This window comes from Diadema antillarum, unplaced genomic scaffold (genome assembly GCF_040938485.1).
Source record: "Diadema antillarum isolate AM-2024a unplaced genomic scaffold, OU_Dant_1.0 scf00000156, whole genome shotgun sequence".
NCBI lineage: Eukaryota > Metazoa > Echinodermata > Echinoidea > Diadematoida > Diadematidae > Diadema > Diadema antillarum.
The window spans coordinates 408,752-425,483 of NW_027271045.1; positions in this window are offsets into that span (position 1 = coordinate 408,752).

Genomic DNA, 16,732 nt, shown 5'->3' on the forward strand with positions numbered 1-16,732 from the left:
GATGCTGGAAATGCCAATTTCAAGGTGATGTAGTCTTAACTGTTTGAAGTTTCCACTGGTCTGGTTAATAGATACCAAATAAAGGTATCACACAAGCATACTAGCATGGTTCTGAAGGTGCTGGATATGCCAATTTAAAGGTGATGTACTATTTAATGTTTGAAGTTTCCACTGGTTTCCCAGGTTCATTGGAAAGGTCCAGTGAAGGCTGGGAAGAAGGGGTATCCTTGATCATACATGTATGAGGGAGGAACGGAGTTCACCCCAGCACAACCAAGGGCTAAGGTACGGAGACAGCAATGCCCGTATCCAGGCTGCCCAGGGGTTACCTTTGGCAAGGTCAAGTGGAATCTGTATTCTCATATGCCACCATGTTTTCGCTTCAAGGATGGTGGTGATCCCATTTCATAGAAGTATTGCTTGCAGCAAGTGGGTTGTTTGCGGTTTCTTGCCCGAGCGCGAACTTCCAGTGATAATTTGGAACGACTCCTCTCCCTTACCCCCCCCCCCCCCACAGCGCACACCTTAGGAACGAAAAGTGAAGGAACCTTGAAGAATACCAGAACCATCCAAACAAACTAAGAACGTTCATTGGAAAGGTCTACATCGTAGTTAAGGCTGGGAAGAAGGGGTATCCTTGATCGTACGATATAAGGGAGGAGCGGAGTTCACCCCAACACAACCACGGGCTAAGGTACAGAGACAACAATGCCCGCACCAAGGCTGCCCAGGGGTTACCTTGGGCAAGCTCAAGTGGCATCTGTATTCTCATTTGCCACCATGTTTTCGCTTCAAGGATGATGGTGATCCCATCTCAGGGAAGTATTGCTTGCAGAACGTGGGCTGTTTGCGGTTCCTTCCTATCAGATGTGGAGGCACCAAATGAGTACAGCTGGGAAGTGCCTGATCATTTGGCAAGGAAAATGGAGTGTTTGATTCAAACCATGGGCTGGAGATGTCAAGCTGAGCTGAGGGTAAGGCTACGCTCTACTGTGGCAGCTTTGTTGCATTGGAGAGCACTGACCTGGCTCATCAATCAGCTCTGACATGAGCACGGGGAGGAATTCCTCTCAATTTCTTCATGGGATACCATCGCCTGCCTTCATGTAGAGACTACTGGTGGTGTAACCAAGATCTGCATGTGGCCATCATTGCCAAATGCAATGCCCAGAAAGTGTTTTTTCTGACATTCTCAGCAATCTTCACACCAACAACTTGACCATGCCAGCTGAGAACATTGATCGGCTCTTCAAACTTTGACCACTTGTGGATGGAATGAATGAGCGCTTCGCCTACCTCTACCACATGGGGAAGAAGCAGAGCATGGATGAGAGCATGATTTTGTTTGAAGGAAGGTCCACCTTAAAGCAGTATAACCCAATTAAGCCAATCAAGAGAGGGTATAAACTGTGGACTCGTGCTGACAACAGTGGGTACGTAGGACAGTTTCCACTGTACCAAAGCAAGTGTGAATGTGAAGGAGAGTGCACCGATCATCAGGTACGGCTTCTATCATGCAACATCACCAAGGCCTCAGTATGGAGGAATTACGACGAGACCATCAGTAGCCAAAATGCAGAGGGCAGATAACTTTTACTCATAATTCATCATCTATGATTTAGAATTATGCATGAAATAACATAAAGATGATTCTTTTTGCAAAGGGAAATTAATGATACTCTTATTTTCACATGTAAAATAAGCTAGAATAAAAACAAATTTCACCTCAACTTTGGAATGATAGTTTTATTTCAACATGATTTCTATCAATTTACAATTGTTATTAAAATCACTACAATGCTTTAGTTCTTGTAACTGAAAAAATTAGAAGATTGCATTTATGATAAGATAATTCCAATAATGCGAGAAAGTTACATGGGGATAGAACTGGAGGAAGGTCTTTTTCATGCCTGATGTCACAGATTAGTTCATAATTTGCACCTGGTACAAATACAAATTTTTATGTTTAGCGTATACTCTTTGTTTTTCGGAGGTTTGAAAGTCTTCAGGATCGCTAAGTACTGAAAGGCCCTTTCTCAACATCTGGGACCAGTACTGCCATTACTTTATGACCAAGCACTCCCAGTCGGATCTCTGCTAGAAAAGCCAGCCAGAAGAACAATGTTACCATCTACTAACAACACTTTGGATGTAGACTAAGAAACAAAGCTGTACCACCTTCACATGCAAGAGGAACATCTCAACCACATTGCTGCACAAGGAATCTCTACTGAAAAATGGTCTGAAGAAATGCATGGAATGCAGTCAGTGACATTCTTCAAGCATATTTTTTTTTTTTAAACACAGACAATAAAGGAAAACAAGTCTGCTACGCGAGTGCTGCTTAAGAGGCAAGAGGATGAAAAAACAGCTGTGTCCCCCATAGAAAGAAGCTGTAGCATTGGTAAGCTCTGTATTGTATGATGTGGTGCATGAAAAATGTAACATTTTAGCTTGCTCAGACATAAAATATAAATCGTCTCAAAATGTGACTCTTGTTGGTAATGGAATCCATGATTGTTTTTGCATATAATGTGTGTTGGGGATTTATTTGTGTACATAAGGCATGTGAGCATGAAAAAAAACCCCTGAGGCGGCAGACTTGAAGTGTATGTAGCTTCACACTAACTTATATCTGGCAGTTTGAGAAGATTGTTGACAGATTTCAGTGGTTTAACATCTACTTCTGATTCCCCCCCCCCCCTTTTTTAAGCCTTTTTGCAGCCAGCAGGTTTGCTCAGTCTAGTCAGCACGTACCATGCAGGAATGGATGAAAAGCTAAAGCAGCAGATACTAGAATCTTTTGGCGATTGCCATGGAGTTATTAGAGTCCACATTGCAACTGTTGCCTTTGGCATGGACGTGGTCATCAAAGACATAAGGACTGTGATACATTATGGGTCCCCATCCTCGCTGGATGACCTTTGTCAGTCTTCCGGAAGAGCTGGCCGTGATGGGCAGCAGAGCCATGCCATACTTCTTTTGACCAGGAATGTGCGTTTTTGTGGGGATAAACAGATGAAAGAGTACTGTTCAAACTCTACAGATTGCAGAAGGCACATCCTCCTTTCCCAATACCCTGGCAGCGAAGTTGAGTCTCCATCACCCAAGCACAAATGTTGTGACATCTGTGCCAGAACATGTGCATGTAGCCATACTCGGTGGTGTCAAAAGGATGTGAATCCAGTAGAATTCTTGTCCACACACACACAACTTCCAGACAGCGTATGGTGGATTCTACAAGCAAGGCACAACTGTCAGAGGAGCTATCAAAGTTTTATCTTTGCATGGAGGAAAGAAACGACAAGGAATCAGATGCTATCCTTCATTCAGGCAAGGACATTTTACATCATCCCTTCACATGAGTGTCATTATTAAAATCCACTGTGGATAATGCAGAGTACATTATGGACAGAGAGCATTTGAACAAGTATGGCGTAATCAACCAGAGTGTCCTAGACGCTGTATGGTCAATAATCACTGACGTGTGTCCTGAAGTGACAAGTGATGTAGAATACAGCCAAAGTGAGTTGGACATCAGTGATTGTAGTGAAGACTCTTTGAGTGACCATGAACAATATCAAAGGGCAGTTGAGAGATTGACATCGTCTTCTGACTCTGACTAGTTTCATTGTATAATGTAATTGATTACTTACATTGTATGAGAACATTAAAGAAACAATGAACTTGTACAACAAGTGCCAGTGTATGTACTTTCACACTAACTTACATCTGACAGTTTGAGATGATTATTTGTTGACATTTCAATGGTTTAACATCTACTTCTGATTCCCACTTCTTTTTTTTGCAGCCCCCCCCCCCCAACAGAAACCCATCATAAACACTATGGACAGACAAAGGAAAGCACTTGCAAATTTGCATATACACAGAGTACAAAATTACAATGATCTTATCCATCAAGTATGTTTAACTGACATATCAAATATCTCAAAGATGTTTACGCTGAATCAATTTGTTCCAAATACTACTGCCAAATCAAGGCAAATCAACCCACAGTTGGCCCAAAAGTGAAGAGGAAACTTCATATCAAGAACAAGAGATGACTGCCAGACATGCGAAATGTGTGAACAATGGAAGAAGGGGGCAGACCACAGAGAAAGGCATTGCCGGGAGGGCCTGAAATGGCAAAAACTTTGGGGGAGTTTCGAAAGTCCACATTCAAAATGCACCTCAATCTATGATCAGGATGATTACACAATAAGAAATAGAGGCAGAGAAGTTTCTAATGTGCACCATATGCCATAATGTACTGAATCATCTCATTGAGGTAACTCCATGCCATCATCTGTTTTGTTTGAAATATCGCCAGTAAAAATTTTGTAGTGCATCCATACACTTTGCCATGGAAACGCGTAACACATTGATTCATTACCCTCAGACTGCTGTGCCATCATGTTACATAACAACACTGGTTGCCAGTTTATGTGCAACATGCAAACACTGCAACATGAACATTCCACACACACAAAGTCACACACTAGATTTAAAAAAAAAAAATTCTCCTCAATGATGGGTGCTACCGTTAATTTCTGGTGATGGACATTCAGACAAGGAAGCACATGGCAGATTATTTTCTTGTGGAAGGCCAAACTTAGCTCATCAAGGACATTCTCATACTATAAACTTATTTCAAATGAACAAGTATTAAAGATGTGAGATGCCCTTCATGGTGATGAATACACGTATGTGCAAATCGTTAATTTGCGCTCCACAAAATTGGCAACATCACTTGCGGTCAAACAACAAATCATTTTTAATGTTCCTCCTATCAATACCCAATCTTAGGGTTCACAATCTTTTCAGTCAGCATCCCCTTTGCTTTTGAACAATTTACATGAATGTATTTAAAACAAACACAGAATATATTATTATGAACCTGTTTAAAAGAGATGGTCTCAATACTTCTGAGCGTTTGTGAATTACTGGATTGAGATCAGACTAAGAGCTGCAGTATAACTCTTTTTGGAGATGAATGAATGTACAACAACCAGCAACGGAAAAACAGATTATGACAACGGCACACACAGCTGCAGAAATTCTGCTGTTTGCGTGAAGGGAAAATCCTGACGAACCCAGTGCGCACAAAATCTTTAAAGAACATTGTCAAGGTGAGAAGACAAAACTGACAAGGCACATTTTGTTTGGTGGTACAAATGTATTAAAAGGCCTCTTTTCTAGCCTCAAGGCTCTATGCATACTACACTTGTGAAAGCACAGGTAGGGACCAGCAAAAATGTGTGTACCAGTACAGAACAGTGTAAACTCTTTGAAAGCTTTCAGTTCACTGGTGAGGCATAGCACCTCAGATGGTGCTGACAGCAGTCACAAATCTTAAGAAATTTGTGCGCATGGTTGTGGAACAATTCTATCATGTCTGCAACTGATGTGAATGCCTTCCAACCATGCCGCAACACTGAAGAGGAGGAGAGAGTTGTCAACGCAGAACCTGTGGACGTGAGGGTTGACCAGTGTCCAGCACGTGATCGCCGATTGATGAACATTGATAAGTGTTATCAATGCAGCAGCTGCCGAGTGATGGCAACCTGGGTAAAGTGCGTTTGCTGCAGGGAACTTGAACAATGCACGGACTTACAACCAGAAGGGTGCATCACAATGAACGATGAGTTTTACCGCTGTGTGCTTACCTCGTGCAGTTCAACGCGTCTTTTATTTCGTCAGGAGAGATATTCGAGGACGTCAAAGATGTAGACATGTGCCGTGAAACTTGGACAACAAGTACCGTAAGTAGAAAGTCTACACGTAGAAACGAGTGATCTGTTTTCTACGTACAAACAGCTGCGTTGAACTCCACAACAGTACAACGCAGTCACACATGTGCACATTACACTGTACGCAGAGCTACTGTACTGATCTTCAGCCAATAATGACATGTCATTGCCATTCCATATTGGTCACCAGTTTATGTGTTACATGCAAACACTGCAACATGAACATTCCACACACACAGAGTCACACACTGGATTCAAGAAATTTTCTCCTCAATGATGGGTGCTATAGATTATTTCAGGTGATGAAAATTCAAACAAGGAAGCACATGGCAGATGATTTCCTTGTGGAAGGCCAGTCTTAGGCTGCGTTCATGCGACACTAGAATTGCATTTCTAAACGTGTTTAGTCACTATAAACGTGTTTAGCTGCGTTGCGTTCATGCGATTTTTCCATTTAAACGCATTTCAAAACGCCGATCTGAGACGCGGAAAAAAGGGCGTTTTGAATCATGATTCTGCCACAATCACGATCGCAGAACCGTATGAACACAACAGTGATTTCAATCATGATTCTATGAAGTCATTGTGCAATGTTCACATGCGTGTCTCACGGGGTTTCCCCATGGCTTCCGGTACCGGTGTTGTTCGCGCGCTTGGTGGATACTCGTACAGTACAGTATAGTATAGCGCAGTGAACGTCTTTTGAATTTTGTGTTTCAGTACGTATACTGTATGCAATTCCAAGGTCTCGATCTCGTTTACTTCAACACCAGTGTCTGACGCTTCTACATGTATCTAGCTAGTCCTACTTTGCGATCGAGATACTAGTAAATACTTTTCATACTGATGGCTGCCTGTTCCACCATGTCCACCAAAAGAACCAACTGGACTGACAACGAACTGAGGCTTCTATTAGTTCTGTGGGCAGAGCCAGTATGCCAGGGTGAGTTGGATGGTGTCCATCGCAATAAACATGTATTCAACAAACTCGCCGATCGGTTGGCGAAAGAGGGCTTTAGTCGGAGGTCAGGTGCGAGTTGTCAGGACAAGGTCAATAGGATAAAGGGACATTACAGGGCCCTTGTTGACAAGCAGAACCCCCTCAGGCCAAGGGAGGGAGGATGACGAACCTTTTTGGTTTGGCATTCTCGATGCTGTACTACACAAGAAACCCAGTACGAAGCCGGTAGCCAGTTTGGACTCCAGGGCCGTTGAACCTGGGAAGACAACCAAAGGCGAAGACCCTACACCTACTAGCATTGATGCGGATGGGAAATTGGAGGTTCCCATGCCTGGTTCCACGCGAGATCGAGATGAAGGTAGGTCTACATGAAGTCTACACTTGAAATAAAGTGTAGAATATAGAACTGTCTCGACAAAAGTACACAGTCAGATCACAGCAGACAGCTGGATGCATCCATGAAGGTAAAAATACAAACAAAATAAAAATCACTTACTGACGTAGGTTCTAATGAATCTGCAACTGGACTACTAGTACTACTATAACTCAAAGCTCCCTTTATACTTTAAGTAAATTACTGAGTAGCACTAGTGCACTGTCAGTGTCACTACTTAATACTATCACGAGAATCCTTTCTCTATCTCTACTCACCACCTCACAAGTGTACAGCGAACTACTGGTCACTAGTCTATACATTTATAGGTTATCTAGGACGCCATGGCCTAGGACACCTGATGAACCCGGAGAAACACTGGGCGGGAGTGTATTGTAGATGCGCTGCCCCTCAGGCTCAAGGCAGTGTAACAGCATAGCCCTACGGCGATCGTCTGCAAATTTGTTCGCCCCACTTGCGAGCAAGAAAGTTTTGAAAAGTCCTTGCCATTGCGTCCATGGCATACTTAGTAGATGGAGGGCCAGGATTTGGTAGGAATGGTGGCAGAGGCTGTAAATGCGCCATCTCGTAGGCAGGTATCATTGAGCAAGTGGATGCCAGTGAATGGATTTCTTCACTTGTGGTGGTCCACAAGAAAAATGGTGCCATTCGCATTTGTGTAGATCTTCGTGATGTGAACAAGGCTGTTGTGGAGGACTAATACCCACTTCCTAACATACAGGAATTGCTCGCTGAACTGAGAGGTGTGACAGTATTCAGTACTTTAGACCTTGCATCAGCATACCACCAGTTGCTTTTGCATGAAGAATCACGTGATCTGACTATGTTCATCACGCATAATGGACTGTTCAGATTCAAACGTATGTGTTTTGGACTGTCATCAGCACCTTCAGCCTTTCAAAAACTCATGGCTTCAGTTCTCTGTGGCCTGGAAGGTGTACAGTGTTACCTTGTGACGACGTGGTTGTCTATGGCGATACTCAAGCTGCACATGATGCAAACCTCCGTGCAGTACTTCAGCGGTTGCAGGATGTTGGGATGACACTCAATGCTCAAAAGTGTCATTTCAGTCTACATGAGATCCACTACTTGGGGCATGTGATATCCAGCAAGGGACTACAACTGGATGAATGCCATTCGGGATGCCCCAGTTCCTACTGATGTTTCCTCACTGCGCTCGTTCATCAGTTTGGCATCATATTACTCTTGCTTCTTGCCAAACTTTTCAAGCGTGACTGAACCACTCCGAGCGTTAACACGAGAAGGAGTTGCAAAATGGATTGTGATTAAACTACACCGAACCCACGACATGCCTCTAGTTTTTCTAAATTCGTGTCTCTTTCACAAACCAGTCACAAACTGGACGTCAAAACAGGGCAAATGTTCTCTCCGGAAATCCCGGCATGAACAGACAGTACTGAGGTGCAGATTCCCCCGTTGCTGCATGGAGAATGCTCTTCACAGATGAGATGATTAACACAATTGTTGCAAATACTAATGTCACAATACAGAAGCTGAGATCTGAGCTGCCTGATGAAATTCTACAGAATGACAAAATTACACACCTGCATGATACAGACTTTGCGGAGATTAGTGCTGTTATTGGATTGATGTACGCACGCGGTCTTCTCGGACAAAACATGCACGACATCGACAGACTCTTCACTGAGCGGTTTGGGCATCCAATCTACAGTGCCACCATGGGCCGAAACAGGTTCAAGTTTCTCCTGGGAAAGCTTTCTTTTGACGATGTAGACACACGTGAGGAAAGATGGAAGCATGACAGGTTCACAGCTTTCAGAGAGATACACCAACAATTCACAAGAAGGTGTATGGAAGCTTTAACATCCGATGATTTCTTGACACTGGATGAAACACTTTATCCGATGAGAAATGCAGTTTCATTCAAGCAGTTCAACAAAAGCAAACCAGCCAAATATGGCATCCTGTACAAATCTGTAAATGCGACAAGATACCCATACACCTTCACAACGCATGTTTACAGTGGTATTTAAAACCAAAGGAGGAGCCAACTGAACATTATGTAACAGGCACGGAGGAAACAGTTCAGTACTTGGTTGAGAACATGCTCCGCCATGGGGAATTGCGTGGCAGAAACATACGTAGACCGCCTCTACACTTCGGTTAGCCTAGCGAAATGGCTGCTAGAAAAAGGAGTGACCATTGTTGGCACAATGATGGCAAACAGGAAGGGAGTTCCCCCACCTTGCAAGTCTACTGAAGGACGTGACGAGCTGTCATACAAAGTCTGGTGGGATGCAGATGACAGAAATACGAGTATCCACTCCTATGTAGTCAGAACCAAAAGTACAGGACCCAGGAACGTCATCATGCTAACTACGATGAAGCCAGTGCTTGGGGTGACGAAGGATGATGGTAAGAAGAAACCAGGCATCTACAAGCTATACGATTTCATGAAGGGGGGAACTGACATAGTGGATCAAAGAGCGCAGTCATTGACCTGCACGTCCAAACACAACAGGTGGACAATGGTTGCATTTGCCTTCCTCCTTGACACATGCAGGATAAATGCATCCATCATTCTGGCGATGAACGAGAGGAAGGAGCCACGTGAGGTTGAAGCACTGGAGTTTTGGTGGCAGCTTAGCGAAGGTTGTCCTGCCATTCATTCAGCAACGGTCGCTAAATGGTTTGCCCACCACCACCCAGCGAAAGATGGAGTTTATGTTGGGTGGACCAGTTCATGCCCAGCCTCAAAGGGACAGAGTGCAGTTCGAAAGAAAATGCAAAACTCCTTGTAGATGCAGGATGTGCATCGATGCATCCCATGGCCAGGGACACAAAGCTGCCAAGACAAAAATGGCGAAGTGACAGAGTCAGTGCCAAATTTGTGGTGAAGCAGTCTGCCAGGATCATTCTGTGCTGACATGCAGAGGCTGTCATGACAAGTGAACTACAACTGAGAAAGACATATATTTTCAGTGCCTGTGAATACATCTGATATTTCATATATTTTGACAGGTAGCAAGAGTTTCACTGTAATGACAAAATCAAGATATGAAGCATTTGTTGTGATAGAGGAATTTGTCGGTGAAGGTATACTTTGTCACACATATCGTCTATGTCATTTTTGTGTGATCTGCCCGAGAGTTGGTAGCAGGTAGTAAAAGTAAGATATTTGTCCTCTTTTATAGAAGTATGGACATGGAGTATTCATAAGAAATTTGCCTGGTGAATAATGATGACTGAAATTCCTACTAGAATGAACCCCTGTAGAAAATCTCATTACATGTGATAAATTGTACAATTTTCAAGGGAAATAATCCTACCAAGGATAATACATGTACATGTAAAGATGCCATGTTTTATGTAATCATACTTATTCCTAATGCCCTGATACAATACAAGAAATTTTGCAGAATTTGCTTGAATCAGGAAGGTCTCATTTTTTTTATAGTTGAAATCTTTCAAAATACATGGTAGATGTGATTCATCATATGAATTCAGGACATAAAATTCAATGACAACCTTTGTAACATGATCATTTCTGGTAATCACAGTCATGGTGAAATGTACATTACAGCTAATTTGCATGATTAGCATAATATGAAAGAAGAAATTCTCTTTGGTTTCCCCAAATCAATTTATGTTATTATCTGAAAGTTAACTTTTAGCAGGTTTGTTTCATATGCGTTTCCTGAAGCAAAATGTACAGCCAGTAATGGACATAAAAAAAATATGCATATAAATATGAATAATTAATTAGGTAAAATATTCAATTCTATCATGTCTACAACTGACGTGTATGCCTTCCAACCACGCTGCAACGCTGAAGAGGAGGAGAGAGTCGTCAACGCAGCACCTGTGGACGTGAGAGGTGACCAGTGTCCAGCACGTGATCTCCAATTGATGAACATTGACGAGTAGTGTCAATGCGGCAGCTGTCAAGTGATGACAACCCAGGTAGAGTGTGTTTGCTGCAGGGAACTTGAAAAATGCACGGACTTACAACTGGAAGGGTGCATGATGACGAACGATGAGTTTGCCGCTGTATGCTTACCTCGTGCAGTTCAACGCGTCTTTTATGTCTTCAGGAGAGATATTCGAGGATGTCAAAGACATGTGCCACGAGACTTGGACAAGTAGAAAGTCTAGAAATGAGTGATCTGTTTTCTACGTACAAACAGTTGAGGTACACTCCACCATAGCACAGTGCAGTCACACATGTGCACATTACACTGTATGTAGAGGGACTGTAATGATCTTCTGCCAATAATAACAAGTGATTGCCATTCCATATTGGTTCAAATGAACGACTGTCGCATGTATCGATGCTAACTAAAACTAGAAGCCTAGACGTTGTACCAAGTTGTAACTATGCAGTCTAGTCTGCATCTGTAGCAGACTAGAGCTAGGGCCCTAGATCTCTAGATCTAGACTCAACTTCAAGTGTAAGTACTGTGAATGAACCTAGACTGCGTGATCAACCGTAGACCTTGAGACAATCAACAACAATGCCGAATGGGTTAACAATAACATTTCTGACGTGCTGATCCTTAGGATGCCTTTGCAATGTATGATGTGTACCTTTTAGCTATGCATCAGCTTTTTGTAGCAGACTCCATAATGGCTGTCTTTTATTTATAGTCTAAACTTAACCCTAATCAGGCCGGGCTTTTTTGGCTATGCTAAAACTGGAGGGGGGCGGATTCCGCCCCCCCCCCCCCCCCCCCCCCCCCCTTGTGAAATCATGGGTAGGGACCAGCAATAATGTGTGTACAGAATGGTGTAAAACTCTTTGAAAGCTTTCAGTCATGGTGAGGCGTAGCACGTCAGATGGTGCTGGCAGCAGTCACAAATTTTAAGAAATATGTGCACATTGATTTGGATATAGTTCTATCATATCCGCAACTAATGTGTATGTCTTCCCACTACGCTGCAACGCTGAAGAGGAGGAGAGAGTTGTCAACGCAGCACGTGTAGACGTGAGAGTTGACCAGCGTCCAGCACGTGATCGCCGATTGATGAACATTGATGAGTGGTGTCAATGCAGCAACTGTCAGGTGATGACAACCCAGGTAGAGTGTGTTTGCTGCAGGGAACTTGAACAATGCACGGACTTAAAACCGGAAGGGTGCATCACGACGAACAATGAGTTTGCTGCTGTGTGCTTACCTTGTGCAGTTCAATGCGTCTTTTATGTCTTCAGGAGATATATTCGAGGTCGTCAGAGACATGTGCCATGAGACTTGGACAACAAGTGAGTAGATAGTCTAGAAATGAGTGATCTGTTTTCTACGTACAAACAGTTGAATTAAACTCCACCACAGCACAGTGAAGTCACACATGTGCACATTCCATTGTACGTAGAGCTAATGTACTGATCTTCAGCCAATAATAACGTGTCATTGCCATTCCACATTGGTTCAAATGAACGACTGTCGCATGTATCGATGCTACAAATGTAGCTTGAACTAGAAGCCTAGACATTGTACTTAATTCTAGCTACATAATTCAGTCTGCATCTGTAGCAGACTAGATATAGGGTCCTAGATCTCTAGATCTAGAGTCTAGATACCCTCATGACTTGGAGTCATGCTCACTAATAGTGTCATTGGCACTGTCTAGAGTCTACACTCTCTAGATACAATGTGCCTGAATGTCTGTGTCTTACAGTAAAAAGCGTTTCATCTGCTGTTCATGCTCGCTCACAGAAATAAATGTAGAAGACCCTAGCAGTCTAGAAAGCTCTTGGTATGTGCTCAAGGAATTCTCTGTCTAGCTGTTACTGGGTTCTTGTCTAGATCTGTGTCTACTGAGAAAGTTTTGAACAATGGGAGGTCAAGATTCAACTTCCAAGTGTAGGTAATGTAGATGGATCTAGATGGCACGGTCGACTGTAGACCTTGACAAGATCAATGACACGATGCCGGATATAACACTTCTGGTGTGGAAAAAGGGCTGATACTTAGGATGCATTTACAATGTATGATGTGGATCCTTTGGCTATGCATCAGCTTTTTGTAAACAGACTCCATAATGGCCATCTTTTATTTAGTCTAAACTTAAGCAAGCTACCCATAATTCACCCAAAAAAAGAGAGAAAAGTGACAGGGTGGTACAGTCATGATATAACCTTGAGTAATGCTGCAAACAAGACTTCACAGTAGCAAAATTGGGGGGGGGGGTATGGAAGTCTTTGCAATGGTTAAACCATTCCTTTTTTGTTTGTGACTGATTATAAATAATTTTCTATTTTTCAAATTATTGTACATGTTTATACAACGTCCAAGTAGATTCTTGTCATTTGATTGGAGGATTGTTGGTGACGTGATATTCGATAAGTACTCCATTCAATGCACCGTGAGATTTTGGTTCCATTTTTGCGTGCAACTTGGTTCGATTTTTTCGTTCTATTCCACGGTTATTAGAGAAATTGTACCGTACTGCATATACAGTATGTTACATATTTGAGAATGCATGCAGCTCGCGCAGTGTACGTGTGCGGTACGTATACGCACGTAGTGCTAGTGTACATATGGGTACTAGCTATAACTGCAGCTCAGTCGTTAACGACACAATCTCGTTTGTTTGTAAACAAGACACCAGAAATGGTGGCTGTTCAAACTAGTTTCGTTTTGCTAAATGACGACGAAATTGGTTGATGCCATAGACTCGACGAACACAAAAAAACAAATACAGTATGTGTGTATCGTCTGGAAGCATTTGTGGAATGTGCTGGAATGTCTTTGGCTACAGTACAAGGTTGCGGTAATGCAGAACTCGATAAGTTTCTGTCTCGTTTTTATGGTACTGAGAATGCATGCAGCTAGCTGTAGCACAGTGTACGTGTGCAGTACCGTACATAAAGATCTACCTGGACGTTGCATAAAACAAATAAAGAATGTTTCCATTTGTTCAATGGTTCAAATATTTTCATTCATTGACAGATTTTGAATGTTCCATAGAACTCATAAACATTCATTATTTGTATAATATTACAGGTCATGTCGCTATACCAGCTACAGACTGTTCACATATCTGGTCCATGGAATCCTGGGGAAAGGTGTGAGGATAGTCATACCAGCCCGTGCAATTCCCTGCATTAGACAGGAATTCCCAGAACCATCAGGTGTTTATATTGGTTTCAGAGTTGGTCCCGATGGGCTAACAAGAGATGCTAACCATATCATTAGTGGACAAAGAATTGAATGAAAGCCAATGTGTACGTACAGAGCATCCAGCGAATGCTGAGTGTATAAAATGAATGACAGGTGAATGTCCAACGTATGCAAAGTGATGCTGCGGCAATCACGTGGAGTATCTTGGCTTCACCAAATACTTCACCAAATATCTGAGCACTGACAGTCTCAAGTAACATTCTAGCTATCACATAGTACAGTTGAACCTCTCGTATCCGGACAAGTCGGGACTGGGGCTCATCCGGATAAGGGATTTGGCCGGATATGGGAGACTCAATGCTTTATACATGTACATATACATACACATGTACTGATGTAGCCCATTGTAGGACCACATGTAGTAATGTGTATCCTGCAACCCTTTCATTGTTACATTTGGGGATGTTAAAATGTCTGAAGGTAAGCAATTTGGAAGGAAATTTGATGTAATGTATGGTAATCATGTTGGAAGTAATATGTAATTCATGTGTGTTTGTGTAGGAGCTCTCAAGGAGTTGGGAATCCCCCTTTCCTCCCGTAATTATTTTTAATAAAAATCACAGCGAGATTGCGTCCGTATAATAGAGAGATCCGGATAAAGGGAGGCCGGATAAGAGAGGTTCAACTGTAGTAGTTGTAGTGACCTCCACAGCCATAGCAAACATTACCAAAAGTTGGGCTTTGTAGCCCCATGCATGTCTCATCTTGCCTGATACTGAAGGTGATTTTGAAGACCAGATCAATCTCAAATGTGCCCCTGAAGAATCTGATCAGGATCCATATGTCAATGATCATGAGACAAAACAGGGAGTTCACGAAGATTTGGGATAGGTTGAACAGGCTCTTTGGGGGTGTTCCATCAACTAGATAAGTGCAGCTGTACATCAAAGTTGACAGAAATTAAGAGTGTCATGAGGAACTGACAAATTATGAAATTGTGGCAACAATCCAAACAGAGGATGTGGACATTGATTTCTTGTATTAGGTGCCAGATTTGCGGAGCAGTTAACGATGCAGATCAAAGTGATTGGAGAGAAGATGATAGTTTGCTGACCATCGACCTGACTTGCATCTGCGGTCATCGTGGTACTTACATGTACAACCTTTGCAAGGCAGAATGGGGCAGGACAGGCAATCTCCAGCTGGAAGTGGTAACCTTCTGCAGTGGCAGTCCTTTTCTTCAAAGCCAGCATCTGTTTCACTTCATGAATATTGCATTCCTCTCTGAGATTGTCTTTCACTTTATCATTTCAGACTATGTTCTTCCATCCATCAACAGCCTTTTCAACCTGCAGCAACAGGCTCTCTTCTTGTCATTGACAAACTTCTGTCCGACTCACAGGTGTGGGAGGTGTACCTCACCTGGCCTTAGTGCCCAATATTGCACTGACACAGTCTAATGGACCATGATACAGGAAAGATTGTCAGCTACAAAGTTGTACCAGTAACTGACACAAGCTCATCTGTTTGAAAGGAGCTTAAAGGATTCAAGAGCTGTATGGAAGTACTCAAGCAGAATAACATCACTCCACCCAATATCACTATGATCACCATGTACAGATCTGGAAGGAACTAAAGGACAACTACCCTCAAGTCAAACATCAATTTGACATCTGGCATCTGCTTAAGTCTATGTAAACAAGAAACTGTGCAAGAAGGTCACAGGTCAAAACTGCAAGGAACTGAGTGCCTGGATACCCTCCATCACGAACCACCTCTGATACTGTACCAAGAACTGTGACAAAAATGCAGACAAGTTTGTCCAGATGTGGACAAACTTGTCTGCACGGCATTCTCTATCACATCACCAATGAGCACATCTTTCAGAAGACACATAGTGCCAGGCTGTGGTCATGATCCAATGGACCTGGAAGTAGCTGGAAAAGAAAAGGTGGCTGAAAAAAGGGCAGCTCTGCATTCAAGGGTTTGGAGGGTGTCATTCAAGACAAGAGGCTCTTGAAGAACATTAGCCATCTGAGTGAGTTCTGCCGTACCGAAGAGCTAGAATCCTATCACTCACTCATGCTCAAGTATTGTACAAAGTGGGTGGGATTCAATGAGCCCATGATGAATGCAAGAATGCAACTGACCATCATGGACCACAACTCAAATGTTGGACGGAAACAAAAAAAAACATTCCAATGACCTTAAGGACCCAGCCAACTTGGAGACGTGCAGTACAGAGTTGTGTGTCCATAAGCAACGGAAAAATGGGAGCCACGGCAGGTATACAAGGACAAAAGTTATGAGTTTGTGTGGGACATCATGGCGGAAACTTTCGAGGCAAAACAAACTGGGAAACACACCAAAGTGCCTGGCCCAACAGCACACAGGATTGCAAAGAAGTCTCCTCCTCCAAGTCTGTGTTGATTGCTCATCATCTGTCTAAATATATTGGTAGACTCGATACTGAACTGAGCTTGACCAGCATAATATTTGACAGATTCATTATGTTTACATAGTA